General features: G+C 37.9%; 1 long non-coding RNA gene across 6 annotated transcripts in view; it reads right to left on the bottom strand.

Annotated features, from left to right (window-relative positions):
* The window catches only part of LOC109247152 (uncharacterized), a 156,762-nt gene that overhangs the window by 91,906 nt on the left and 37,187 nt on the right, over positions 1-27,669 (bottom strand). The gene's annotated exons all lie outside the window — the stretch shown is intronic.

The following is a 27,669-nucleotide window of genomic DNA, read 5'->3' as shown; positions in this document are numbered from 1 at the left end:
AGGGAAATACAAATCAAAACCACACTCAGATATCACCTCATGCCAGTCAGAGTGGCCAAAATGAACAAATCAGGAGACTATAGATGCTGGAGAGGATGTGGAGAAATGGGAACCCTCTTGCACTGTTGGTGGGAATGAGAATTGGTGCAGCCACTCTGGAAAACAGTATGGAGGTTCCTCAAAAAATTAAAAATAGACCTACCCTATGACCCAGCAATAGCACTGCTAGGAATTTACCCAAGGGATGCAGGAGTACTGATGCATAGGGGCACTTGTACCCCAATGTTCATAGCAGCACTCTCAACAATAGCCAAATTATGGAAAGAGCCTAAATGTCCATCAACTGATGAATGGATAAAGAAATTATGGTTTATATACACAATGGAGTACTACGTGGCAATGAGAAAGAATGAAATATGGCCCTTTGTAGCAACATGGATGGAACTGGAGAGTGTGATGCTAAGTGAAATAAGGCATACAGAGAAAGACAGATACCATCTGTTTCACTCTTAGGTGGATCCTGAGAAACTTAACAGAAACCCATGGGGGAGGGGAAGGGAAAAAAAAAAGAGGTTAGAGTGGGAGAGAGCCAAATCATTAGAGACTCTTAAAAACTGAGAACAAACTGAGGGTTGATGGGGGGCGGGGAGGGAGGGGAGGGTGGGTGATGGGTATTGAGGAGGTCACCTTTTGGGATGAACACTGGGTGTTGTATAGAAACCAATTAGACAATAAATTTCATATATTGAAAAGAAATAAAAAAAGAAAAAAAGCATTACATTCTATAATTGTCATGTAGTTTTAACACTTAATTAGCTAAAAATAAATTTGAAATTGCCCATATTACACTTAAATAACCTGGGAGTATGTTTTAAAATCATTATAAAAAGAAAACTATGTTATTCAACATCACTTCTAAGTTAGAGCCCTATGTACAGAAGATACTCAATAATGTTGGCTGGTGATACGCACAATTCTGCCCATTCTACAGACTGTAAACATAAAATTCAACTTATTTTTCCATGGTAAGTTAACCTAAACTGGTTACCATTGGCAATTTACATCTATGAAGCCCTCTTTAGGGCAAAAGAAAATTTATGTCAAGCATTTATAGTCTTCTTACTGTCCCCCAAGATTCTGAATACCTAATACTTCACAATGTAATGCAACAGAACATATCCTGCTTAAATTCATTGAAAAAAATTTTTCCCACTTGGACATTTTTTTATGTTAAGACACAAGAATCTAGTTTGGACGATATGATTAAAATGTGGTTGATATCGATAGAAGAAGGGAAGGGCAGAAATCAATACTCTGAGAGCTAATAAAGACAAATGTTCTGTGATTCATCAGGGAAGAAATAATGGATGAAAAATTGAATATGATTCAGCAGTGTAACACTGTCACCAAAAGGCAAATGCTATATTGGATTGCATTAATAGACATATCATGTAAAACAAGCAAGGTAATTTTTCAGCAGCGGCAGTTCTCAACACTATTAGTTAGGTCAAAATTAGAAAAGCACCTGTACTTGGGCCCAAACATTGCACAAAAAGTTGTATAGAGTTCACAGGAGAACAACAACATACATGAAGAAAAATAAATACGTTATAGATAGATAGATAGATAGATAGATAGATAGATGATAGATAACTAGGAAACATAAAGTTTAAAAAACCAGACTAGCTTTCAGAGATCAAGAGAAAAACAAAGCCAAGACCAGATAAGGGAAGACATAATAACTGTAAAATCAAATGCATAAAGGGAACACGATCCAAAAAGAAGATAGGGTTCAGTTGCTTTTATCAGACAGTGGGAGAACCAACAACACATGGGCTCCTTGTTTCAGACAATGATTGACATTAAACAGAAAGGAAAATCCCTAACACATAGCCAGGCTTACAATGATTTAATGGTATACCTGGGATCCCAGTCATTGGATGTATTCAAAACAATTATTATACTCAGTCTTTCAAAAGTGATCTGGATTGATGAGCACACGGCTGACAATACCTTCAAATATTTATGGTTGTTTTATGGTCTATATAATATAACATCTAGGCAGATTACTTACTGAAAGGGCAAAATTGAAAAAAACAGCTGGAGATATTCAGCTTAAAGTTACAAACTCCAGGGATCGCTGAATCCCCACTTTATAAAAAAATAAATTATCTCAGAATAAAAAGATAGGGAAAATATTAGCTAATTTTATTGAGAACTCACAATAAATTATCTCAGAATAAAAAGATAGGGAAAATATTAGCTAATTTTATTGAGAACTCACTATATACATCAAGTACTGTCATATATTTTTTACTCAAAAAAATCTTATTTAGTACCCAACAATCATAAAAGCTACATACTGTTATTACCTCTGCTTTACAAAGTGGTATATATGGAAATTAAGTAATTTTGCCTGCAAGGTCCCATGGTCAGAATCTGAACTCTGACAGTCTAGCTGCAGGGCTTAGAGGGCTATACTGCCCCTCAGTAACCTAGAAATTTACCATGGACTCTGAAGGAACTAAATAGAATGGGCTAGAGTGACAGTATCAGCAGATAATAACAGTTGGTGACTAAAGAAATAACCTTATGATGCAGAAAAGAAAATTATAATTAGGAATAAGGACAATTTTATGCTTCATGAATGAAATTAGCATTAGAGCACATATTGTTAAAAGCTGGGAATATTCTCTTTAAAGACTTTCTAAAAGTCACAGTTTAGATTTTCATCTTTTTGTGATGATCTGTGAAATTTTTTTTCTGGATGTAGGTAGGGTATTATAGTAAGTCCTCCTAAACTCTTCTATAGCATATGATTTACATAAATCATAACATTGCTTTGGAAACATCACACTAGGGGACTTCTAAGGGAATATTTAATGTCTGTCTAATATAGATTAATTTAATTTTTAATTTCTACTATAGATTAATCTCATTAATAGAGGCAGCTGGCTACATAATCATATCCCCAAATTTTGCATCTCTTGGGTCCCATTGAAAGAACAGACAGTTAGAAATGGGAATAGGAAAGCAATCTAGAACATGGTCATGATTATATCAATTATCTAAATTATATCACTTATACTATAAGCACACCAAAATCAGAAACATTATTCAAAGATGTATTTATGATATAAGAGTTATACCTGCAAAACAGACATTACATTCATGCTGCTTCTTATAAAAATCCAATGATTATAAATAATTTCCTCTTGCTATATGGCTTCCAGATATTTTAATATGCCTTGGTATTCTATTTCTCTCCCTCCTATTTTTTCCTCTTTCCCTGAACTGGTATCATTGAGAGAATATTTCATTTCTGGACAAAATAATGATCTTACACTTGATATAGGACTTCTTTCAACTTTTATCTCCATTACCACTTAGAACATGTACACAGTAGCTCCATTCCACTGGGGATGTTTTCCTACCTGCTCTATTATTCTGTTCTTCCCCACTGCGTAAGGATCTTGAAGGACATTTCGAACAATATCATATACTTTCATGATGGGCTTATTCATCTGCCCATTGTGGATAAAATTGCATAGATAAGTGATGATTCCCTTTCTGCTCAAGGAATTTTCTCATTAAAACTCCTATTTTGGAGATTAAAAACTTTTGTCCAATGTAATTTTTAATTCTTACATATAATAACTGGTGAATTTATGAATTGGACACTAGAGTCAAAAGCAGTATGCTTTTTCTGGATTCTAAATCCTGAGATTTCTCAAAAAAAAAAAAAGAAAAAAAAACAATAGCATCATTTGTATAAAATGCTGTTTCTTCGTTGTTCTTTATTGACTATTCACTAATTGAGAAAACACTGTTCACATCTAGCAAGGTCTAGAACAGATAGGATCAAATGGTTCAAATATTGATTCTTCCACTTACTAGCTGTATAAATTGACAACTCTTCACCTATTTCTGCACATTTAATGGGAATTATTATACTTATGTTGCACGATGACTATGAAGATTAGAGATTGAATCAAATTACTATGGCATCTTGTATATAGCAGATACACAATGAATGATAGCTTTTAAAATTATGTTTACAATCTAATTAAATCTAAAGTGCATTAGAAAGCTAAAGAAGAGTCCAAAAGAAGGCATCAGATTGTTGCACAGAAAACCTGAAAGTTGGGATGGGAAGGGTCTTTTCCAGTATTCCATTCCTATGGGCCTACTTTGTGCTTCTAAGACTCCTTTACTGATTAGATGGCTTCAAGAGGACAGAGTTCTAAACTCCCCACTTCTACTGTCAAAGGATCTCAGACTTTAATTGTTTTGTGCATTGGACTTCCACATGAGGTTTTATTTTTTTTAAAACATTTCTTTTAGTAGAATAATAACCTTGGAAGCTATGAGAAGTGTCCAAAATTAAGAGTTGAAATACTAAATTTTTTAAGTATTTGGAAAAAAAATGCCTAATTTTGCCAAGTTCAGGGGTCTCTAATATTAGAAGGAAAAATATTCTGCATATATTAAGAGTCAAAGCAAAGCAAAATCCAATCAAAAGATTTAACCACCTGAGAAAGGATTATAGAGTAATCTAACTTGTGGAGTATATGATTAGCTGTGGCTTTAAATTTATGAGGTTCCTCAGAGAAAGACAAATACCATATGATTTCACTTATATGTAGAACCTAAAAAACAAAACAAAACCAAACAAAATGAAGAAACAAATAAAAGAACAGAACCAGACCCATAAATACAGAGAACTGATGGTTGCCAGAGGAAAGGTGGCGGGGGGGGGGGGGGGGGGGGTATGGGCAAAATGGGTGAAAGGAAGTGGGAGATACAGGCTTCCAGTTATGGAATGAATAAGTCATGGGGATGAAAGGTATAGCATAGAGAATATAGTCAATGGTATTATAATAGCTTCATATAGTGACAAATGGCAGCTACACTGGTGGTGAGCACAGCATAATATATAGACTTGTCGAATCACTATATTGTACACCTGAAACTAATGTAACATTGTGTGTCAACTATACTGCAATAAAAAAGAAAAAGTTGTGAAGTCCCTGTCACATACAATATATAGGGGTCAGTCCATCCCATCCACATCACAGACAAAGGATCGGTTGCTTCCTGACCAGAACTTCTGATTGTTAATAACTTTAGCAAACTGAAAAGGCAACCAAAAACTTCACTCTTTAGAAATGCACTCTAAAAAACATTTGAGACAACAAAATTGTATCCTTCAGAAGAAGCATCATTCATGCCATGCAGATTTAGAATTAAATATAGGGCATTTAAGACAATCACTCCTTCTTTCTTTCCTTCCTTCTGTCCTTCCTTCAGAAGTCTCTATTAACTACGAGCTAGGTGCCAGGTACTGTCTCTGGGCAGTGTGGATACATTCATGAGCAAAACAGAAAAAGTCTCTACCTTTGCAAACCTTGCCTTCTAGTCAAGGAATAAATACAATAAATATAATAAATGGACAGAACTGATGATGCCAATGCCCTGTTTACATTTCCTCCACACTTAGTGGTTGAAAGCTATTAACTATGAATGAACAACTGCAACTTTCTGCCTGAGCCCCAGGAGCACACTCTTCCCGCACTGGAGGAAAGGCAGAAACGAGTGATGAGGTCCTGAAAATAGCCCTCGACCAATGGCAAAAGGGGTGCTGATACATTATTATCCCAGTGTCCTCATCTCTTGGTGGAAAGCAATTGAGCCTCAATTGTCCACAGAGATAGTCAGCTTAATAACCTACCTCTCCTTGACTCACCACCCCACTGCTACCTGTTTTTCTTGGGGTCATCTCCCAAATAAATAATTGCACTCAAATTTTGTCTCAGGATTTGTTTCTAAGAGAACTTGTTTACTTCTAGACAAGAAAATTGTATAGTATGTTAAAAGGTGATATATGCTTTCACAAATACAGAAAATATAAATAAAAATATAAAGCACATTAAGAAGGATCTAGATTAGAAGGCAAGGGACAATGCACTAGAAGGCATTTGGACAAAGACTGGAAGGAGGTAAAGGGGTAAACCATGGGGATGTGTAGAGGAAAGGTAATGTAGAAGTCTTGAAGTGGAGTATGACTGCTACATTTGAGACTTTGAAGGAGACCTCATGAATATAATAGAGTCTGTAAAGAAGAGAATCATAGAAAATGGGTTATGAGAGAGGTAACCGTTGTAGAGAGGTATTAAAGATTTTATAAGGTCTTGTAAAGACTGGATGCTAGCCTAAGTGATAGAGTGATATGGAAGAATTTGAGCAGAGGAGTAACATAATCTGGCAGATCTTAAAGCTTCTCTTTAGTTACTGTGTTGAGAAAAGACTAGTAAGAGTTTGAACACAGAAGCAGGAAGACCAAGTAGACATCTGTTACAAAAATGCACGGAGCAGTCCATCAACAGATGAATGCATTAATAAAATGTGGTATTTACATTCAACGAAATACTATTTAGCCACAAAAAGGCATGAAGTATTGATACATGCTACAACATAATTGAACCTCAAAAATATATGGTAAATGAAATAAGCCAGACATGAAAATTTACAAGTCGTAGGATTTCCTTTATAAGAATTATCCAAAATAAGTGAATCCATAGAGACAGAAAGCAGATTCGATTCTAGCGGTCGGGTGGAAGCAGATTGAGGAAGTAACATGGCAATGTGTGTAGAGTTTTACTCTGAGATGATGAAAATGTTTTGGAACCAGACAAAGAGTGTGGCTGGCAACATTGGGAATGTACTGAATGCCACTGAAATATTCACTCCAAAACAGTTAATTTTACATTATGTGAACTTCATCTCAATTAAAAAAAAAAAACAACAAAACTTAAAAAGGAAACAAATACTTGCAAAGAATGATGGTTTGGACCAGAGGGCTAGTAATGAAAGTGATGAGAATGGTAGGATTATGGACATATTTTATAGGTGGAGTCAAGAAAATATCAGGACCAGATGTCTGTGCAAAGTTAAAAAGATGACTCCAAAGTTGGGGCCTGAGCGACAGTAAGAATAAATTTACCATTTAGAGATACGAGAAAATTGCAGTTGGAGCATGCTTAGGATAGAAGATCAAGAGTTTAGTTTTGAATATAATATTTGAGATGTCTTTTCAATAGTCAAGTGAATTTTGAGATGTCTAGAATGAAGGGCAAAGATTGGGCTAGAATCACACCCATTGCATTATTATTTTTGTATCAGTGAATCAGCGAATGATTAGTATCTTAAATAAGTGTTAAGTTTAAGATAACTTCGTTTATTAGAGTAACACATCAGCCTTGTAATTCTGAGTTAAAATGTATAAGCAGAATTTAAATATACTGATGATTTTAAGTGGAAATTTTAGCTATTATGTAATAAGATCATTTGAAAGAACTTGAAGTTTTCCATATTTGTAATTTTAATTCATTAAATTTCATAAGAAATTATTAAATTCTTGAGACCTTCCAATCATATCTCTGACACAGTTAAAAAGACAAGGAAGTATTAAATCTGTTAGTGAAGTTTAAGAAATTCAAAGGTGTAAACACTTGCAAACAGATCTAAATGTTCAAAGGCCCTAAAAAAGGTATTGTAGACTTATAAACATAAGGTCAATTTTGTAAAATGAACCTAAAAGCTTCAGGAAAAACTAGGCTTCTAAATCTCTAACTTTAATAGACTGACTACCCTTCCTTAAAAGCAAGTTAACTACTGAGTGATCTTTTCTACATGCAAAACTGCCCCCAAGAGTACCAACAAACTCACATTCAACAGCTTGCTCTGATGAACAATGAAGAGGTTGAGTGTCTACTGTCTGGTCAAGCATACATGTGAAAACCATAGAAATTTTAAATGTGCTTCTTAAAATTTCAAAGCCCAGATTTTCAGGTATTTCCCAATTTTATTGATGCCTACCAGAAACTGTGGTTTAATCATGGGTTATTTTGGAAGTTTTAGAACTCTATGTTGCATGTCAAGTTTTTCAGGAAACTCTTTGGGTGTCCATCTTGTTAAGGTACTTGGTGGGGCACATGGGTGGCTCAGTCAGTTGAGCGTCCAACTTCAGCTTAGGTCATGATCTCACCATCCATGGGTTCAAGCCCTGTGTTTGACTCTATGATGACAGATCGGAGCCTGGAGTCTGCTTTGGATTCTGAGTCTCCCTTCCTCCCTGCCCCTCCCCCACTCGCACTCTGTCTCTGTCTCTCTTTCTCTCTCTCTCTCTCTCTCTCCTTCAAAAATAAATAAACATTCAAAAAACATTTTTTTAAGTACTTGATGCCTTTTCCTACTCAAGTTGTTTTAACTATTCAACACCATACATACAAAAAGAAGAAAAGAAAGAAAAGAAAAGGGGAAAAAGCTAAAGGTAATTGAGGGTAAACATTATCTTAATAAAGTGAAGAGTCAACCTAGGTGACACTTTTTCTTTTCAATATGAATAAGGAGTGACTTTAAAGCAATGTCATCGATTTTCTTAGGTGGCTTGTGTATTGACTTTGAAGGCACTTTTCAAAGGGAGGCTCTAAAATGATCTTAAACAATGGCAGTAATGTTGGTGTAATATACAGCTTCCCTATGGGGGCACTTTAAACGACTCATTTGGATATTTAAGTCCTGCTACATAGGCTTTTAAAAAATTCATTTGTGATTACACACTGCATATTTTCTATAAACTAATTGGTTAAGGAAAGCAATATATGGCAATAAGAAAACTTAAGAGAGAAGCAGGAAGGACATCACTCTAAACACAGTAGGCTTAATACAATTTACAGATCAAATATAATTTTGGAAGCCTAAATGATTTTTTAAACACATTTTCAAGGGCTGCTAAAAGCTATACTAATAGTTACCAATATATCTAAGGCTGACTACATATAAGGCATTTTACACTACCTATAAATATTCATAACAACCTCCCTGCTAAGTAGACACCACTGCTCCAGTTTTAGAGGTGAGGAAATTGATGGTCAGAAAAGTTGAATTGTCCAAAGTCATGCCATAAAGCAAGACAAAACCACAATTTGAATTAGTCTGTTCAGTGCCATGCCCTGAGTGTGATACGGAATGCAATACTCTCTAAAAGCAAAGATGCAAATTAGGCAATGTCCCCATGTCCTCCTCCAAGATACGAGTTTATGAGGATATTTATTACTTACCTGCATCTCAAATGTTCTCATACAAATCATTTAATATATTTTCTAAATGATGCTAGCCTCAAGCATTTCATGTCATCAAACCTGACTTTTAATTTTTTCCTTTTAAACCCAACTTATTTCAGTCTTTCAAGCAACCTAAATCCTGCATCCACACATAATAATCACTTTTAAAATCAAAACTACCTCAAACATTACCAAATATATGGACAGTGATGAACCTTCTAATAAATGAAGGAAACTTTAGGTTATGATTCACATTTGCACCAAATTCTTATTTGATGAAAAAAAAAAGTCTTGTTTTTTATAATGACCAAGGAATAGACCTGTAGATTTCCCTTGTAAGGACTCCTTGATGCCAGAGAATATCAGCATAAAAAAGTAATAAAAGAGAGCTCACAAAGATCTAAAAAGTTTATGGAAAGAACAACTACTTCATAATGAGAGTTTCCAGATCACAAAATAGAAAGAAGAAATCCAACTATAAATCTATATTCAGAGTACAGCGGGGGAAATAGGATATGAGGTAATTTTTGCTTTACTTTTGAGCAGCACAGATCTTATGAACGGAGGTGCAAGCTATTCAATAACATTTATTGCAAGGCCTAGTTCAGTGCCTTCCACGGGTGGGCAGTCAATAAATCTTATCTGGAGATGATATTTATGCAATGATAATCAGTCTACTTCAGCACGGCAATTTTGGGGGAGAATATTGTCTCTAGTAAGGTTAAGCCTTGTGAAGTTAAATAATAAAAAGAAGGGCAAAGACCAGATGTGGAAAGTATTCAAAAAAGAAATTAAGTTTTATGCAATATTTGCATAAGCACTGGCAATTACAATTCAGAGAAATAAATGCATTTTCAGAAAAATTTGAAACACATTTTGGTAAATGGCAGGGAAAGCATTAAAATTATACATGATTCTCTCCTCCCTCCATCTTTACCAAGAGCATATACTTATTGACTTATTCAGACAGTAAAGACAAAGATGTGGAAGTCTGGACTTTATTCCAGAGCAGAGTGCTATCAATTATCCACCACAGAGCCCTTTTACCTTTGTTTCTTGACTCTATGTACATGAAATTAACAAATTATAAGCATTACCCCTGGAGTTTTGCCACACAAAAAATCAAAATAAGTAATTTCATACAATGACTTAATGATTTGGCTTAATTATGTACAATGATTTAAACATAAAAAGTTTAGGTTGATTTTGACTTAAGAATCTTTATTTTCCTAGAATGAATTAAAATTCATTATTTCATTGAAACACACACACACATACACACACACACACCACACAGTCACGCATTCTCAGTGGACACTAAGATGCTGATATTTGAACTGTTCTTGTATATAGGAACGACAGTTTCTTAAACGTGGCAGGTAGATGGGGCTCCTGGGTGGCTCAGTCGGTTAAGCATCTGACTCTTGATTTCGGTTCAGGTCATGATCTTGCAGTTCATGGGTCCAAGCCCTACATTGGGCTCTGCACGGGCAGTGTGGGTCCTGCTTGGGATTCTCTCTCTCCCCCTCTCCACTCCTCCCCTGCTCATGCTCTCTCTGTCTCTCCCTCTCTCAAAAATAAATAAACATAAAAAAAAATTAAAGGTAGTAGGTACAATTATTTCATTCCATTCACCATAAAGTTACCGAACATATATGTCTCAGAAGTTATTGATGTATATTGGACTAAAAAATAAAATGTAAAGTGAAAAATTTAAATAACCACGGCTGAAACTGTCACCTTAAACAGTCTCAATTTCTCATTTAATGTTTGTATGACCAGTGAGAAGAAAGCCACATAACTGACAGGACCCTCTGTTACAAACCCAAAAAGAAAGAGGTCATGTACTGCAAACTTCAAGTTACCCAACTCCTAAAATCATTTCTATATTAAGGTTTAGTTTTAGCTTTCTTAAACTTACCTACATCCTTCCTTTGTGCACTCCATAAGCCCAGTTTGAAACTCTACGGTAAGATGTCAGCAGTCAGCTAAGAACAGTAACTTTTACCTGACCTTCTTACAGAGAATGTTGGGAAGAAGAAAACCCAGCCTGTTGGGGAACAGAGACAATGACACCTAAAAGAGAGAGATTTTTCTTGTAGTTGGAGGGATGGGTAGATGGGTCAAGCAATGGTAGTATAGGAAGTAAACTTTTTAAGGGAGCACCCATCAGCCGCACAGCCAGAAGAGATCAACTAAAAATAAGAGTGACATTCTTTCTCTTTCTCTGGGGTTTCTCATTTTACACAGACTACTCTCTGCATCCATATTCCAACTTCATCTCCAACTTTCTTCTGTGAGGAAGTCTGTATTCATGATTTAAATGGGCAAAGTTCACAATAAATCTTTACAAGCAGACAACTGAAGCCTTGGGAGCCAATCACTTTGAAATCCTGGAGAGGACGAAACCAAATTCCATGTTGCATTGACACCAAGCTCAAATAAATCATGGATTTGTTTTTGTGACAACATGTTAGACTCCACCAACACACACACACACACACACACACACACACACACACACACACACTGTAATTAGCAAATTCTGAATTTGTCACACTTTTGTTATTAAGCCTGGCATAAGCACATGTATGCATACACATGTGGAAGAGACAGTGAGAGAGAGAGAGAGAGAGAGAGAGAGAGAGAGAGAGAACTATAGCCAAACCCACAAACAGATAACCTAAAGAAGACTGAAACACTTATTGTTCATTCTTTGTAAAGTTCAAGTGCTTAGTAATTACTAGATAATATATCTGATTCAGGGAAAAAAGTTTCATGTTAGAATTGGGGGAAAATATCTTTCCACGTAGGGCTATGTGTGAGTCTAGCTGAATTAGAGATGGTCGAACAAGGGGCATAAATCAAGCAGTGGTCAGTTTAGGAAAATCAGCCAAAACAAGGTGCAGATAAGTGAGGTATTCAGCAAGACCTTACTAAATATCCATGCTTCATCCATTCAACATTCATAAGTAGTGAACACCTACAATATTCCAAGCTCAAGAACTGCTTTCAGGGACTTCACAGATAAATTTGTCAGGCTGGCCAAAGGTGACATATCTGGAAGGCAGAAAACAGGAATCAGAAATTCAGGCTAATGAGAAGAAAGAGAAGGATCAGATACCTGGTCAAAGTAACGAAGCCAATGAGAGAGCGCAGGCCTCAGGCCACTGGATCTGCCTAGCTTTGCAGAGAGGTGCTTAATCTAAATTCAGGAAAATTCTCATATCACATAGAGGGGAAACTAAAGCTGACCTAAATCATATTCCATCTTGCTTAGTCCCCCATCGGCCCCTGTATCACCCTACTATCACCCCATCATCCCTCCCATGTCTGTGCATTTCTGTTCAAAGCTCTTACCTTAGGACAAAAAAGATTTCTCAGTGCATTCTTTCCCATCACCTCCTGCCTTTTCTCTGCTCTCACTCTTCACCCCAGCCAGATGGAAGCAATTTCAGATCTGCACATGCAACATGCTCGTTCACGCTTCCATCCTTCCACCCGAGTCTCTGTTTGATGAGTTCTCACATATGCTGGGCATTGTGCCAAGTACTCGGTGTGAATTGCTCATATAATCCCCGTGAAAAGGCTACGATGATTATTACTATTTTATAGACAAGGAAACTGAGGCTTAAAGAGTTAAGACACTTGCCCAATTGTTCACAGCCGTGAGGTGAATTTGGGGCTAATGCCCTGAGACCTGCCTCCAAAGTCCATTTCATCATGTATCATGCCATGCCCTGCCTTCTGTTTCGGTAACTCATACCTCAAACAAACTTTTCCTTACTCCATAATTTGATTTAGTTGTTCAGTATTGTCTCTAAACAGGCTGCTTATCCCTATATCACAGCCCAGCTTATTCCTTATGCTCATATGCACTGCTTGATTTGCCTGAGTGTCTTTTCTCTGGTGTCTGGAATAAGTCCATAATCCCTTTAGACTCCCAGTGCTTACCTTAATTCCCAGTACTTGGAGGGTGTTCAGTAAAAGTTTATTGACTCCCTCAGGTATAAATAAATGTCAGATGGCTATGGAATCATGGGCAGTGGAGGGATTAAAACCCAAGTCTATCTGACTACCAAGGCATTCCTCTTCTAGTATACCACACTAGCTCCCAGCTAATCAGGAATAATGTCCTTAATCCATCTATAAAGTGGAGATTAGATTATTTGTTCTGTCATCCTCGAATTAGATGGTGGGAGACCCAGAGTTAAAATCTATTATTTCTTACATCTGGCACAGAGTAGGAGCCCTGTACATGTTTGTTGAATAAATAAGCCGAGTCCTAGCATATAGATAACCCCTGCCTCCTATGTTCTTTGCTACTTGCATAGCTTAACAGTGAGCATTATATGCTCTAGAACATTGCTACTCAGATTGTGATCTATGGACCAGCAGGATCATCACCAGGGAGTCTGTTAGAAATGCAGGATCCAGGCCCCACCCAGACCTACGAAATCAGAATTTGCATTTCATCAAGATCCCCAAGTGACTATTGTACGTGGTGACATTTGGGAAGCACTAACTCTAGAATAGAATTGTGATGGACAGGAGATGAAACAATCCCTGAAAAGCACTTAGCAGAACATCTGATACAAATAAGCACTTTTTATTGAGTGAATCATAATCATTCTTGAAATACATAGGCTGTTGGCTTATTTGGGCATGATTCCCCTGTCCTAATAGGCTTCACTGGTGGCCTGGGTTGCCCCATTGGGGTTTCCACCCCCCAATCCCAAAATATGACTGCCTTCCTCCAGATCAGGACCTATAAATAGGGTGCAGTTGACCATAAACAGCTTAACTCTGTATGAAAATGTTGTGTGTAGAATTATATGTGCATATTTGTTCAGAACTGTTCATAGCTTTTATCAGCTTTTCAAATACACGGATGGCTTCAGAAAGATCATAAATCGCTATTCTCAATGACATGGAATGGCATGGCTGGGAGCATGCTATCAACAACAGACTTCATTCCAGTCCTGACCTCACTGGCTGTGTGACTTACCTAAAGGTGCCTTCTCATCTTTAAAGTGGGGACCATAATCATCTTAATAATACCATAATATCATTTCCTGTGAAGGATTGTATAGGGAGTCAATTGACATGCTCTATGAAATGGTACTCTGTCATTGTAAAGAGCTTCCAGATGTTAGTGACAGCTGTCATTATCACTGGTTCCTCAAACACTGTCTCCCACAACTGGCTCAAGAGAGCATACCCACTCACTCCAAGGAACAACATTCTCAGGAAACATCCCTTTCCAGGGTTACAGGTGAGATAAGCTGGTCAGGAGGCTTTGGTGCCCATAACCTGTGCCCCTACCATGTTTACAAAGGGAGACCATTGAGTATAATAAGATGCAAATGCAGGAAGGAAGACTGGTTACAAAGAAATGTTGCTTAAGAAGTAACAGGTGATGGTGGCAGCCTCTGACTTGGCTGCTCTGGGTTGCTGTATGCTGATCTCCAGATGCCTGTCTGAGGCAGATATGCCCAGATGTGTCTCCAGCCAGCAGTGTTTTCTCTTCAGCAGCACATTTCTGGGTAGTGGTAGACTTGCTGGGATGTTTCCATTTATTACCAACAAGAGTGAGTAGAATACAGAACTCAGAAGTCAAAAGATTCTGCTCTTTTAATTAAAAGAGGTCAAGACAAAGCAGTATACAGAGGGAGGAACAACAATCTCCACAAGTAGATCAGGACGTAAGCCCGACTTTGAACCTACACCGTAATCAAGTGAATTGGCGGGAAGCCATGAGTATATAGCGGAGGTGCAGGTGAAAATGAGACAGTGAGGGGTGTGATAACAGTTCTATACCCATAACACTTTCATCTCATAGTACACTTGTGCATCAAATGCATTTGCCAGCAGCTTTCCTGCCTTCCGAGAAGGAATCTAGCAGGAAGTTTACAAAAAGGGAACCCTCTGGAAGTTAGATTTTTGCCTATGCCAGTAGGACAAGGGTGGGATAGTCCTGTACTGAGGGCACAAAGAAGGCGAGAGTTTTTAAAGATGTGTTATGGTCTTCCTCATGCGCTTGAACAGTTCATTCCAACTAGTCTTTCCCAGCTTGCTATTCTTTTGAACTTAAAAAAGAAAAAGGCAGGCTCTCTCTATCTTGCCCTTATCACTTTCAGATCAGAAACAAGGATATTAAATCAGTTCCTGAAGAAATGACATAGGAAAGCTATTTTAGACTTTAAATTCTTGATAATACGGAAAAATAGGATGATGTTGGGTGTTTCCTGTCTCCCTGTAGGATTGAATCATTGTGTGTGCTTGCCATGACCATATTTAACTGACTTGTTCACATTTTCTTCTCCCTGAGCTTTACTGCTTGAACAGTGCCAGTAATGAAGGGAAACATATTTGTCTCTCATAACTGTCAGAGATGACACAGAGAAGCAAAATGAATGTGGGAGGTACTGTTTTGTTTCTAATTAACAAGGGTTTTCAAGTATTTGTGTAAAGAAAAGAAGTCGACATTCAAAGGTTTGGAATCCATTGCCCTTTTCAACGTTTTCCTTTAAGATAAAAAAGGAAATACTGTGTGTACAATTCAATGGAAATGATAGGGATAGCTAGAAATGAAATATGAAAAAAAATTAAATCACCCAGGTACCATGAAGCAACGCATAACTGAAGGTACCTTATTACTTTATATTATACCTTCTCATTCTAAATAACCACTGTTATATAATATGAATCATTGATGTTTAATAATAGAAATAACCACAGTCAGATGCCAAATCAAGAAGAAAGGATCTGTACTTTGAAAAAAAAAGAACTCTCTTAATGTACATGCCACATAAACGTTCAGGGCATGAGCTCTGAAAGGAATCCTGCGGTGGGGAGCTATTGAGAAAAGCAGTTCTGAGCAAAAGAAGAGGGGGGCAAAGCTAGATTCAAGTCTGGCTCTTTCCCAGTTGAAGTAAGTGACACTATGAAAGTGCGTCTAGGCCTAGCTATGTGTGTGAATACCACCACACCTTGACACCCTTTCGGTTGTCTAGTAGCAGCTGGAAAAATTCAATGTGCAGCATGTCTGTCCATCAAAAATACCTTCTGACAGGTCTAAGAAGACAGCTTGGTATTATACATCTTAAGAGAATTAAAAACAAACAAACAAACAAACTACACTTTATGACGCAAAGACAAAAAAGCAAAACATAAAAAGAAAAATCTCTCTTCAGGGTAACATGGTAACAAATAGAAGGTATTAATATTGCAAAGTGCAATTTACTAATAGTGAAAAGTCAAAAGTAAAGGAAGGCCCAATGGTAGTGTTCTGTAAGTACCATGAAACGAAGAGAACATACTTGAGTTGAGGATGTGGATTCAATCATGTATGAGGGGAGTTTTTAGCCAAGGAGGAATTGATGGAGAAGATCTATGAGAATTCACAGGTGAGTGCAATGCGTTGTTCACAGCTACTGTATCAGAATACAAGTAGCCACAAGTAACAGAAAAATGTGATGGACAGCAATTCAAAGCAATGGCAATTCCTTTGTCTCTCAAAACAAAAAGTCTGGAGATAGGCAACTGCTGGTATTCGTTTTGCAGTCTCAAAAGATAATAGCTGGAATTTCTGTGATTTCCTTGATCCTTCCTCTTGATCACAAGATGGCTACTGCAGTTCTAGTCATCATAACTTCATTCAAGGCAACAACAAAAGCAAAGAAAGAATAAAGGGAGGACAAGAAATGGGAGTGTGGAAAGGATGAATGAATAATAATCAAGGTATATGTAATATCTGCTATTTTTGTTGGGAAAAGTAAACGAATTCCCAGAGCCCCCATTCCCTCAGTAGGCTACCACTTGTATTTCGTTGGCCAGAACTATTATTTCTCGTGGCCACATAGGGAGTCTGTTAAGATGAGCCTTGAGTTTTTCCAGTCTCCAGAATGGCTGGCAGGAAGAGGTTGGGAATGCCTGATGGTATACCAAGGATCAATGCCTGCTATAAATGGGCAGATAAATGATATTGGAGGTGGTGAGATTAGAGATTAATTTGAGGGACTGAAACTATCTGGATGGTATTTCAAAAGATTTTTGCAAAGCACACACACATACACAAAAACCCCAAAAGTAAATTGTGGGAGAAATAACACCTAGAATATGTTGTTTACAAAAACATTCACACCCTTATAATACACTTTCACACTTTTATGCACTGGAAAATTTTCCACCCGTGACAGAAGAGCAGCCATCTCTGAAACAAAATATGGCAGTAATTCGCCATGCTACACACAAGAATTCTCTGACACAGGTCAAGAAGGAGAAACGGAAGCCACTTTCACCAGAGCAAAACTACAAAAATGGGTTACAAGAATAGACTGTATCTACTTAAAAAAAGTCTCCCGCTCAAGTTCCACATTTCACCCTACCTCTTCTCTGCCCTGTCATCAAACAAGTGACATCTGTTTCACGTAGCACCAAGGCTCTTTGTCTTATTTGTGATGTTTTATTTATTCGCAGGTGCACCCTGCTGGGGACCTACGTTGTGTTACCTTGAACAAGGGGGGAAAGATGGGAGTTCTACTCTCTGCTTATTTACTCCTCTGTCAATGGAGTCTGTACGCATTGGGTCTTTTGAGGCTCCCTACAATGCTGTGATGTGAAATATTACTATACTGATTTGAAAGGTGAGCAGGCTAAGGGTTAGAGAAGTAAAGTTAGGTGGCTGAGGAAGAGCACATCATGGTGGGCCAGGCTGGTGCACAAACCAGCCAGACTTCAGAGCCCTTGGTTCTTCCAGGCCCCACCCTGACTCTGGAATTCCAAGGGACTTGCCAAGGACTGCAGCAACTAGCATAATTGCTGAATTACGCCAGATGTTGAATAAGTGAATGAAGCCAATTCCACTCTGGCCTCACCTCAAAAAAGACACTAAAACCGATGAAATATTTTCCAGTTCTGAGAATACCAAGTCAGTTTGATTCAAACTATTGTGGTCATCTGAAAGCCTTTTTATAGTCCAGGGAAAGTCACCAAGCTCTACCTTAAACAAACCCTAAGCATGTCAGGATGTCCCTGACTATTCATAGGACATGGAGGCAGCAGGACCCTACAGACAGAGTGGGAGCTTTAAACCAAACAATCCTGGGTACAACTGTTAGTTGTACCAATGGCTACCAATGCCTTCAGCTTCTTGCTGAAGTTCTCTGCGTCTTCTTCTCCTCGTGTGTACAGTTAGGGTTGATAACGTCTACCCAGTGGAGATAATGTACGAAGAACACTTTGTACAATGCCTGCTCATATGGTTGGTGCTCTACGAAGGAGACCAAACATTAGTAGGGTGAGTCCTCTGTTACCACCATTGTCTCCACAGATTGATACTCTGCGGGTCTAGAACCTCCAAAGGTGTGACACCAAAGTGTGATGGAGGAAATAGAGTCAGCACAGTCCCCCAGGTCCCTGGCAGCTCAGATGAGGGCAATCGAGGGTTCAGTTCTGCCTAATAAGAACATAATATAGTGTTAGGAGTGTTCAAGCACACAAGACATGCCGTAGAGAGAAGATGTCAAAGATTCCAACAGTTTAGAGAAAGGAAGGATAAAAGGGAGATAGACCCAAAAGGACACAAAAATGGAGCTGTAAGGCAGGCCTGAAGAAAATCAGAAAAAAACACACCCAGAGAAAGATCTGTGGGAAAGATCAAATGCTCCACTAATTAAAGAAGGTGAGGTTTAAATAATAATAATAATAATAATAATAATAATAATAAAGCCTCTGAATTTCACAAAACTGTTACTCCCAAGAGTGGAGTGGAATGGAACTGCCAGTGATGACCACGAAATGGCTGAATAGGCAGTGAAAGCTTGGCAGCTGAAAGCCAGAGTTGAGGACAAAGGTCAAGCAAGGTTCTGGAGGGGTTGCATTAAAACAGGGTTTCTCAGCCTGGGTGCTCTTTGATGTTTTGGGCTAGATAATTCTTTGTTTGGGAGCTCTTCTGTGCACTGAAGAATGATTAGCAGCATCCTTGACCTCTACTCACTGGATGCCAGTAGACCCTTGCACCCCCGAGTCACAATAAAAAATGTCTCCAGACATTGCCCAAAGTCTTTGGGGGCAGGCTAGAGAGAGGGGAATGTACCACAAAATCGCTCTCTGTTGAAAGCCCTTGCTTTAGAATGCAGAGACCCGTGTGTGTTTTAAACCACAAGGAAAGAAATATATAAATAGTTTCAATTTCCTGTCATGTCAAGCTCTTCTGTTTCATATCAATATAAAGGGAAAAAATGCCAAAATTTCAAACAGTAAACAGAAAAAGGGAAAATAGCAATGACTGTCAACTTGAGGGGATGGGAATCAGCAGTTCTTTGTTATTTTTCTGTGCCATAGTGCAAGGAAAGATAACTTTGGAAGATAGACTTGGACTGTACTTTAATTTTACTTAATTTCAGGATATTACCAAATTAAGAATAAAGGATCTCTATAACATTTAAAAAAATTGTTGTAATTCAAAAATAAATTTCAAGCCAGGGGTTTTGAAATAACTCAATAGGCTTACACTACCCTTACTGTATGGATGGAAAAAGGAAATGAATATGACAAGAAGCCTTTATAGACTTAGCTTGTCTTTTGGCTTTTTTAGACATGATGCATTTGGAGACTTTCAATTGTTCCTATCTCTCGGCTTTCTTTCAGTATGAAAGCTTTGGCATTCAGTCATGAAATACAGCACCCCAGTTGCTCCTATTTTTAAACAGATTCTGCAGAGTTGATATTAGTATGGTTTAATGTTTTAGGCAGAAGTTCAAAAAATAAATAATTCAACCCCATATCTTTACTTTGCTACATATTAAAGAAATATAATTTATAATAAACATCTGCTTTCTTGTAATAGCATAACAGACGGCAAAGAAAATTGGGTGTGAGAAGCAACATATACTCATGCATATATGTAATTAAACCTTAAAAGAATAGCTGAATGATTTTTTTTTTTTTGGTACCAGTCTAAGAATTAATAATACTCAAGTAAGTGTCCTGTCTTATAAAAGTGCTATTCTAACTATAATGGCCTGGTCCAGTGGTAACACCCGTTAAGATCTCTCAGTTTATAGAGAGTTCTCAGATATACATGCCAAGGTGATGCTATTGAGAACCAAAACAATTGGTCAGCACAGAAGGGGGGAGAAATCAATAAAATTGATTATTTGGCATTGTGAACACACTTCTCCAAAAAAGATGATCACATTTAATTTTCACTTTCCAATTGTTTGCTTTAAATTGCTTTGATAAGAACTTACAGGAAATTACTATAGAGATTGTACTGTGTTATCTGTATACCAAAATGTATGATGCTTATATTTTCTTCTGTCTCTTATCAAATATGTCCCTGGAGAAATAATGGGTATTTGAAAAAGTAATTGCTGGATTTTCTGGAAAAGTCCCCAAAGATAAGGACTTTCATTTTAAAAATAGCCATTAGGTGAAAACCAATAAACTGTCATGTAGAGCATGTTGCAAATGAGGTCAAACTCTTGAGTTAGTTCTGGAATAAGCTGTTTATTTTGGTCTGCTTCCATGATGGTAAATTGTAGCTTCAACCCGGGCCAGCCAACTCAAAACCACAGGTGTTAGTCCAAGAGGGACTATTCTGTAGTATAAATGGAGCAACTCAAACCCATGACCATTACTGGAAAAACAATTCCAAGTATATAGACCCTCCCTAAAAACAACTCCAAATATATAGCCCTTCCCTAATGATCCATAATGGGGGAAAAAAATCAACCAGAATATCTTGTTCTTGTGGCTGATCAATAATGCTACCATCATTTAGAGGAAAAAAAAAAAAAACACAACAACAACGTTTGCCATTCTGAAAAAAGGAAAACTCTACAATTGGCTTAAAATCAACCTAATATTTCTAGTTATAAAGTATCTATGCCTCTCTATAAATCAGCAAGGCTGATTGTATATGTGGCCTATAGATTCACAATTAAGTTATAGCCAGCCTCAGTCCCTGTTTTAATACTGTTATTAAACAGGATTTGAAATGCCATTTGCTCGAGACACTGCTCAGATTATAGGGTTCCAACTGACAAGATTATACCCAGATTATAGTGTTCTAATAGCATAGGAAGGTAGAGCACCCAGATTCTACAGAATGAAGTTCCAAATGACAACAAAACCTTTACTGAAAACAATGAAAATCGATATTCCATTCCATATCATACACACTATAACCCCAAATATCTGGCGTCCAAAAACCTGAGTCTTCAAGAAAACTGACAGCAAGTTGAAATGTTATTGATGCCAGAACTATACATAATGTTTTGAATGCTGCAAAAGGATGATGATAAAAACAGAAAAGAAGCTTTTAGTTTTGGTTAGAAAACACCTTGCAGATGACTTCATCTGTTGTCGATAATTAATTAAAAAAAAAAAAAAAAAGGCAGCCATATTATCTCACCTTAGAGGTCTTGCAATTATTTTTCACATCACTTTTATGAACATGAGATTAAATAACAATAACACATGCCTGTCATAGGGATTCCTTTTTAAAAGCAATCTTAGCATCCACACTATTTCAGCCAAATTTATAATTTACTACAGATTTCCTAAAGATGTAAATATCTTCAACGTTTACCATAATTGATGTTTAAAATATTTAACTTAAGGCCCCATAAAAGTCTGAAAAGTCATTCTGTGCTTAATATACCTTGCTCATTAAAGCATAAAATTAGAAAATACATTTTCAAAAGCTTATTCAAAAGGTATGATTGAAGCAAAGAAACAGAAGTTGATATGATAGATGGGTAATCAGATGGCTTATTTTCAGCCATGCCAGAAAACTGAACTAGGGCCAAATATTTACAGTTCTAGTACAGAGCTCTTTTTATCAAGCTTCCTGAATTTGTTCTCAGTTGTTCTCAACCTGTGTGTGTGTGTAACCGAGGGGCGGGGGGTGTGGGGGGAGGGTGCGGGGGGGGTGGGGGTGAGTAGGGGGCTAATGGAGAGGACATGTCAAAATGTCATATTGTGTAGTTCCTCTCAAATAGACTCTGACCCTGTAAGTCAGAGGGGGATTCGGTGTAGACCTTTTTAATAAGTGACCCCGGTGATTCTGATGGAAGTGGTCCATGAATGATATTTTGAGAAATGTTGCAGCCGCCTGTTTAACACTTGAGAAGTCTTGCTTTACATCCTTAATATTCTCTTCCCAACTACTCTCAGGAAGGCGCACTCCTCATAAAAGACTCCTCCCTACTTCTTACTGTTTCCTCAGGATTTACCTCCAGTGTCTGCCTCAAATCTTGCATCTCTCCCTGCATCATTTCCTTCCACTGGCCTTGATGCTTCAGACTGTCCTTGACTTCCTGAAACTGAGCTTGCCTGATTTGAAGACACTAGTTCCCCTGCAAACGCAATTTCCTGCAAGGTACAGACAGTTCTGTTCTTTCAACAGATGTGCTGTCACAAGCGTATGACATTCTTATTTTAAGAAAGGCAGAGTGGTATAATGCCAAGAACCTGGTGGCTGGTGTCGGGAGACCTGGGTTTGCATCTTGATGCTGTTCATTCTGACTTAAGATATTGGGAGAGTCATCTGATGCTCTGAGCTCCAGTCTCCTCATCTGGAAAATAAGTCAAATAATACCTACCTCTTAGGGCTTCAGTTAGGGTTGAACAAAATACTGTCTGTGATAAAATCCTTTGAAAATGTTAATTTCCTAGGCGGATATTAATTAGATCATTAGATAAATTTTTGAATATTTTTGCAAAGCCAGAAAAAAAATATCTCATCTGAAACAAAATATGGAATTTTTAATTTCTTTCTCAAGAAGGGTAAAAAGTATAATCCCTTAGTAGTAATTTAGTTCTGTAGACCTCAATAATGCTAACTCTAGTGATCCAAAAACAAATGGTTCTGAATATTTTTCATTTTGGTGCCCCCTTCCTTCTTTGCTCGGCCTTACTTTGATGTCTGGGAGGTGGCCCCTACAGACTACATCTCCTGTGTTCTCTTGCTTGATGGGGCTGGCCAACAGAGGTACAGCAGGAGATGGTTGGCAGAAGGATTCATTCCATTTTCAACACAGCTATGGTGGCCGCTCTGCCAATCCACTATGACAGTGGCCCTCCCTCCACAGTTCCAGTGCTTACGGGGTTCCAATCACACCAGTTCCTCCCCTCCACCCCATAGTACTGGGTGTGGTAATGGCTTCCTACTTCCAATCCCTGAGTGGAACACTTCACCATCTTTCATGCATTCCCATTGGATCCCCACCCCCATATTTCTGTAAATTATCTTTTTATTAAAGTCTTATTTGAACCATCTGGAATGAGTCCTGTTTCCTACCGGGACCCTGATTGGTATACCAACATAGTAGTAGGCCAACTACATGCATGGAATTTTTGAAAAACAGGAATTTAAGTTCACTTTCATGATCAGGGTTTTCAATTATTGTAGATTATTTTACATCCTCCTATTCTTAGTTGTAGGCAGGTATTACTGCTAATATTGAATCATTTGCCTGAAGCAACATAGTAAAAAAGATTATTGCCCTGAAGCTAAGTTGAAACAAATTCTCTCTCCTGAAGAATCTCTGAAGTTTCTAGTTGCCATGAGGTACTTTGGCTTTCGGGTGTTTTTCTTCTCTTTCTTTGTTTTGTTTAAATGATTCATAGAAGTTTTCCAGTGCAGATGAGGTGGTATTGTTTCCTGTTATTGAGGTGGGATGTGAAATGATTTCTCTCTCTCTCTCTCTCTTTCTCTCTCTCTTTCTCTTTTCAATAAATGTTTGTAAGTTTTTAATGTGGATTAAACTCCCTCAATATTTTTATGGAGAAAAAATTAAAGACGTTATTAACATTGGAAAATAGGCTATCTCGATTACACAGTTACTTTTTCCCAATGGTTTTCTTAATATTTATGTATTAACATCATAATGACTCAATACAATTTATACAATATGGAGCCATTATTGTGAAAAAAAGACCCATTAAAATAATATCTCCATCCTACAGACAGACTCAAAACATCCTAATGGCTCAGGGGGAGCCAAATGCGGGATTACATGATAGTCCAGAAGCTATGTCATGGTCTACCAGGCCAGGTAAGTAATACACATTTTGCAGAAGAGCCAAGTAAATAGTTACAGAAACAGGAAAGTCTCTGTAGAGTAAATGTGCACTCAGGCAATTATTAAAATATGGATTATGGAAGATTCTCTTTTCTCCTTTTCTCTAGGCTTACCCTTTTAATAAGAACAAAAGTAAATCAAACGTGTGTGCAGAAAGACACAGAATATATTCTAATAACTTCAGGGACTCTGTTTTAATCGACTAAAGGGATATACTTCAGAGTGGAGAAATGACATCTTGAGACCCCTTCATTCTATCTGGGTGTTACAGCTGATATGGGCATGTGTCAAGCAAGCTTAAGAACAATACGTGTTATTCTGATGCCTGGATATTATAGGTGCAGCAATAACTAGCTTGCAGAGCTTCAAAGAGCAGAAATGATTTCAACCTTAATAACCCCTGTGGCATTTTTCAATTTTCCAGGCTGCCAGTCAAATGAATGCATGTCTGGGAAGGAGAGGAGACAAGAAAGGGAAAAGATTAACCTCTGAGATCCATGATATACACTCCATTGGCTAAAATTGGTCATATGTTAGAAAACAAACATGGGTAGGGATAGCCGTCTCCAAACAGTGAGTGCAAATGTTAGAACAAAGATTCCAGGAGAGAAATGGATCTTCAGGGTTGCCTGACAGAAACAATCTTGGAATGTTAATCATTCTTAGTTTCTCCTTCCTCTAGGTTGAAAGTAACCTATCAGTCACCTGATCTTCAAACCAATTAGCTCAAGAATGGTTCTTCACAAACCTGCAGTGTCTTTTCAAATGAGAAAGGCTTGCAGAAAACTCAGACCTGCCACTGCCTAATCTGCTGGGTCTCAACTGAAGTGAGCAAACAACTCTTGCTAGGGCACCTTCCTCCTACACGCTGCAGCCCTTCCCCGGGCTTCCTTTATCTATTGGGAAATTAGAAACTTTCCCCCAGGAGGGGAAGAACTCCTAATTTAGGGTGACTCTAAGAAAACTAAGATTACTTCTATTGCCAAAAGGGGAAAATACAAATTATAGGCAGGATGAATATGCTCAAGAAAAGAAGCCATTGTGCCAATGACTCACCACATCTTGACTTGTTTCTTGCACTTCCAGGTATCAAACGCTTTCAAGTTTTCTTTTAAAGCATTCTTGAACCTCCACTTTTCCCTCAGTGTTCCTCCCTAAACCTTTGTGCAAGCACTGGGTGTTCCAAATGTAAGACAAGAAATCACTCATTTCTGGAATAAGTAAGGGTCCTTGAAAGTAGGAGGGGAAACTATGAGGGAAAGTCTATTGATTCTGTCAGAAATCAGCAGTCCAGCCCTTGCGTTTTGGACAGGGTCACCATGGTATTGCCAAGGGGCTGCTTAACCCAATCTGATCTTTTTTCATTAATTCATCTATTTACCTATTCATTTATTCATTCAATAAATGTGTCATGCAGATATTACGTGCAGAATTCTATGATCGACATTAAAGACAAATAAAAGGCAAATGCACTCCAAAAAATATATGTTGCCAAGAAGAGTCAGCCTCACCTTAGTTTAACTCATTTCTTGTCTGATTAACTGCAAAAGCATCCCACCCAAGTATCTCCCTAACCCACTCTCCACACCTACCCCAGACTAGTGATATGCTCAAATGCAGTTCTGTTGTGACAACTATTACAGCTTTCCCCTCACTACAAGATGAAGCCCAACATTCTTTTAATATAGGATTTTAAAAAAAAATTTTTTTAATGTTTATTTACTTTAGAGAGAGACAGAGAGCAAGCAGGGGAGGGCAGAGATAGAGGGACACACAGAATCTGAAGCAGTCTCCAGGCACTGAGCTGTCAGCACAGAGCCTAACGGAGGGCTCGAACTCACAAACCACAAGATCATGAGCTGAAGTCAGACACTTAACTGATGGAGCTGCCCAGGCACCCCTGAAGACCAACGTTTTTAAGATGGTGTACAAGAAGGTGCCTGAGAATCTTGGTCTGGTCTTAATCTTACACCCTTATCTTGCACCCTTCTTCCTTTATGCACTGAACTTTTTCATTCTGGCCTTATTTTTTTTAATAAATTTTTAATTTGGAATAATCTTAGATTTGCATAAAAGTTGCATAGATAATAGAGAGTTCCCATATACTGCTCACTCAGTTTCAGTTTCCCCTAATGTTACCATCATCCATTACTGCAATGTTTGTCAAACTTAGAAACCATTAACATTAAATTATTCTTTTTTAAAAATGTTTATTTATTTTTGAGAGAGAGAGAGAGAGAGAGAGAGAGTGAATGGGAGAGGGTCAGAGAAAGAGAGGGAGACAGAATCCAAAGCAGGCTCCAGGCTCTGGGCTGTTAGCACAGAGCCCAACGTGGGGCTTAAACCCATGGACGGCAAGATCATGACCCGAGCTGAAGTCAAATATTTAACTACTGAGCCACCCAGGTACCCCAAAAGCCATTAACATTAACATGAGTGTACGTTCCTATTAACTAAACTCCATTCGTTGTTCAGATTTCACCATTTTTTTCCTTTAATGTCCTTGTTCTCTTTCTGAATCCAGCCACCCTGGCCTTCTTTTTAAATTTGTATCCCATTATGCAGTCCTTATATATTCCACTGCATTGCTTAAAACAGGGTCTTTTACCCTCACTCCTTGCTCTGGCCCTCTTTGGTATGTGGTTCAAATCTGAGCTCAAAAGCTCAGCCCCACTTTCTTGAGGCACCTAGGTAGCTCAGTAACTTAAGTGTCCAACTCTTGATTTCATCTCAGGTCCTGAGATATAGACTGCTTTGAGCTCCACAAGCCGGGCATGGAGGCTACTTAAGATTCTCTCTCTCCCTTCTCCCTCTGCCCCTCCCCTGTTTGCTTGCTCTCTCTTGCTCTCTCTCTCTCTCTTAAAAAAAAAGTCACTTTCTCCGACTTCAGCCAGGTCACGATCTCGCGGTCCGTGAGTTCGAGCCCCGCGTCAGGCTCTGGGCTGATGGCTCGGAGCCTGGAGCCTGTTTCCGATTCTGTGTCTCCCTCTCTCTCTGCCCCTCCCCCGTTCATGCTCTGTCTCTCTCTGTTCCAAAAAAATAAATAAAAAACGTTGAAAAAAAAAATTAAAAAAATAAAATAAAATAAAAAAATAAAAAAAAAAGTCACTTTCTCATAGGAGCCTCTCTGAAGTCTGAGTCTAAGGCTGGTTTCTGTGTGATAAGCCTTCATACAATCACTCCTTTGTAGCACTTTCTTCAATCTATCATTATACCCTCCTTAATTATTTAATTCCAACCCTATTTGCAACGAGACTCTAAGGGCCATGAAGGTGTAAGGCCTATCTGTTTTTCCTAATCATTGTACCCCCAAGATTTAGTATGTTGTGTGGCACATAGTAGGTACTCAAAAAATGTATTAAATTAATCAACAAATGAAGAATAAAGAAAGAGATAAATTATGTGATAACAGGAGAAACACATCATAGAACATCAAAATGAGTGATAGA

This window comes from Panthera pardus, unplaced genomic scaffold, assembly GCF_024362965.1.
Source record: "Panthera pardus isolate Hobbes unplaced genomic scaffold, ASM2436296v1 HiC_scaffold_1, whole genome shotgun sequence".
Lineage (NCBI taxonomy): Eukaryota > Metazoa > Chordata > Mammalia > Carnivora > Felidae > Panthera > Panthera pardus.
The sequence above is the reverse complement of the archived record's forward strand: the minus strand, read 5'-3'. Positions and strand labels throughout refer to the sequence as shown.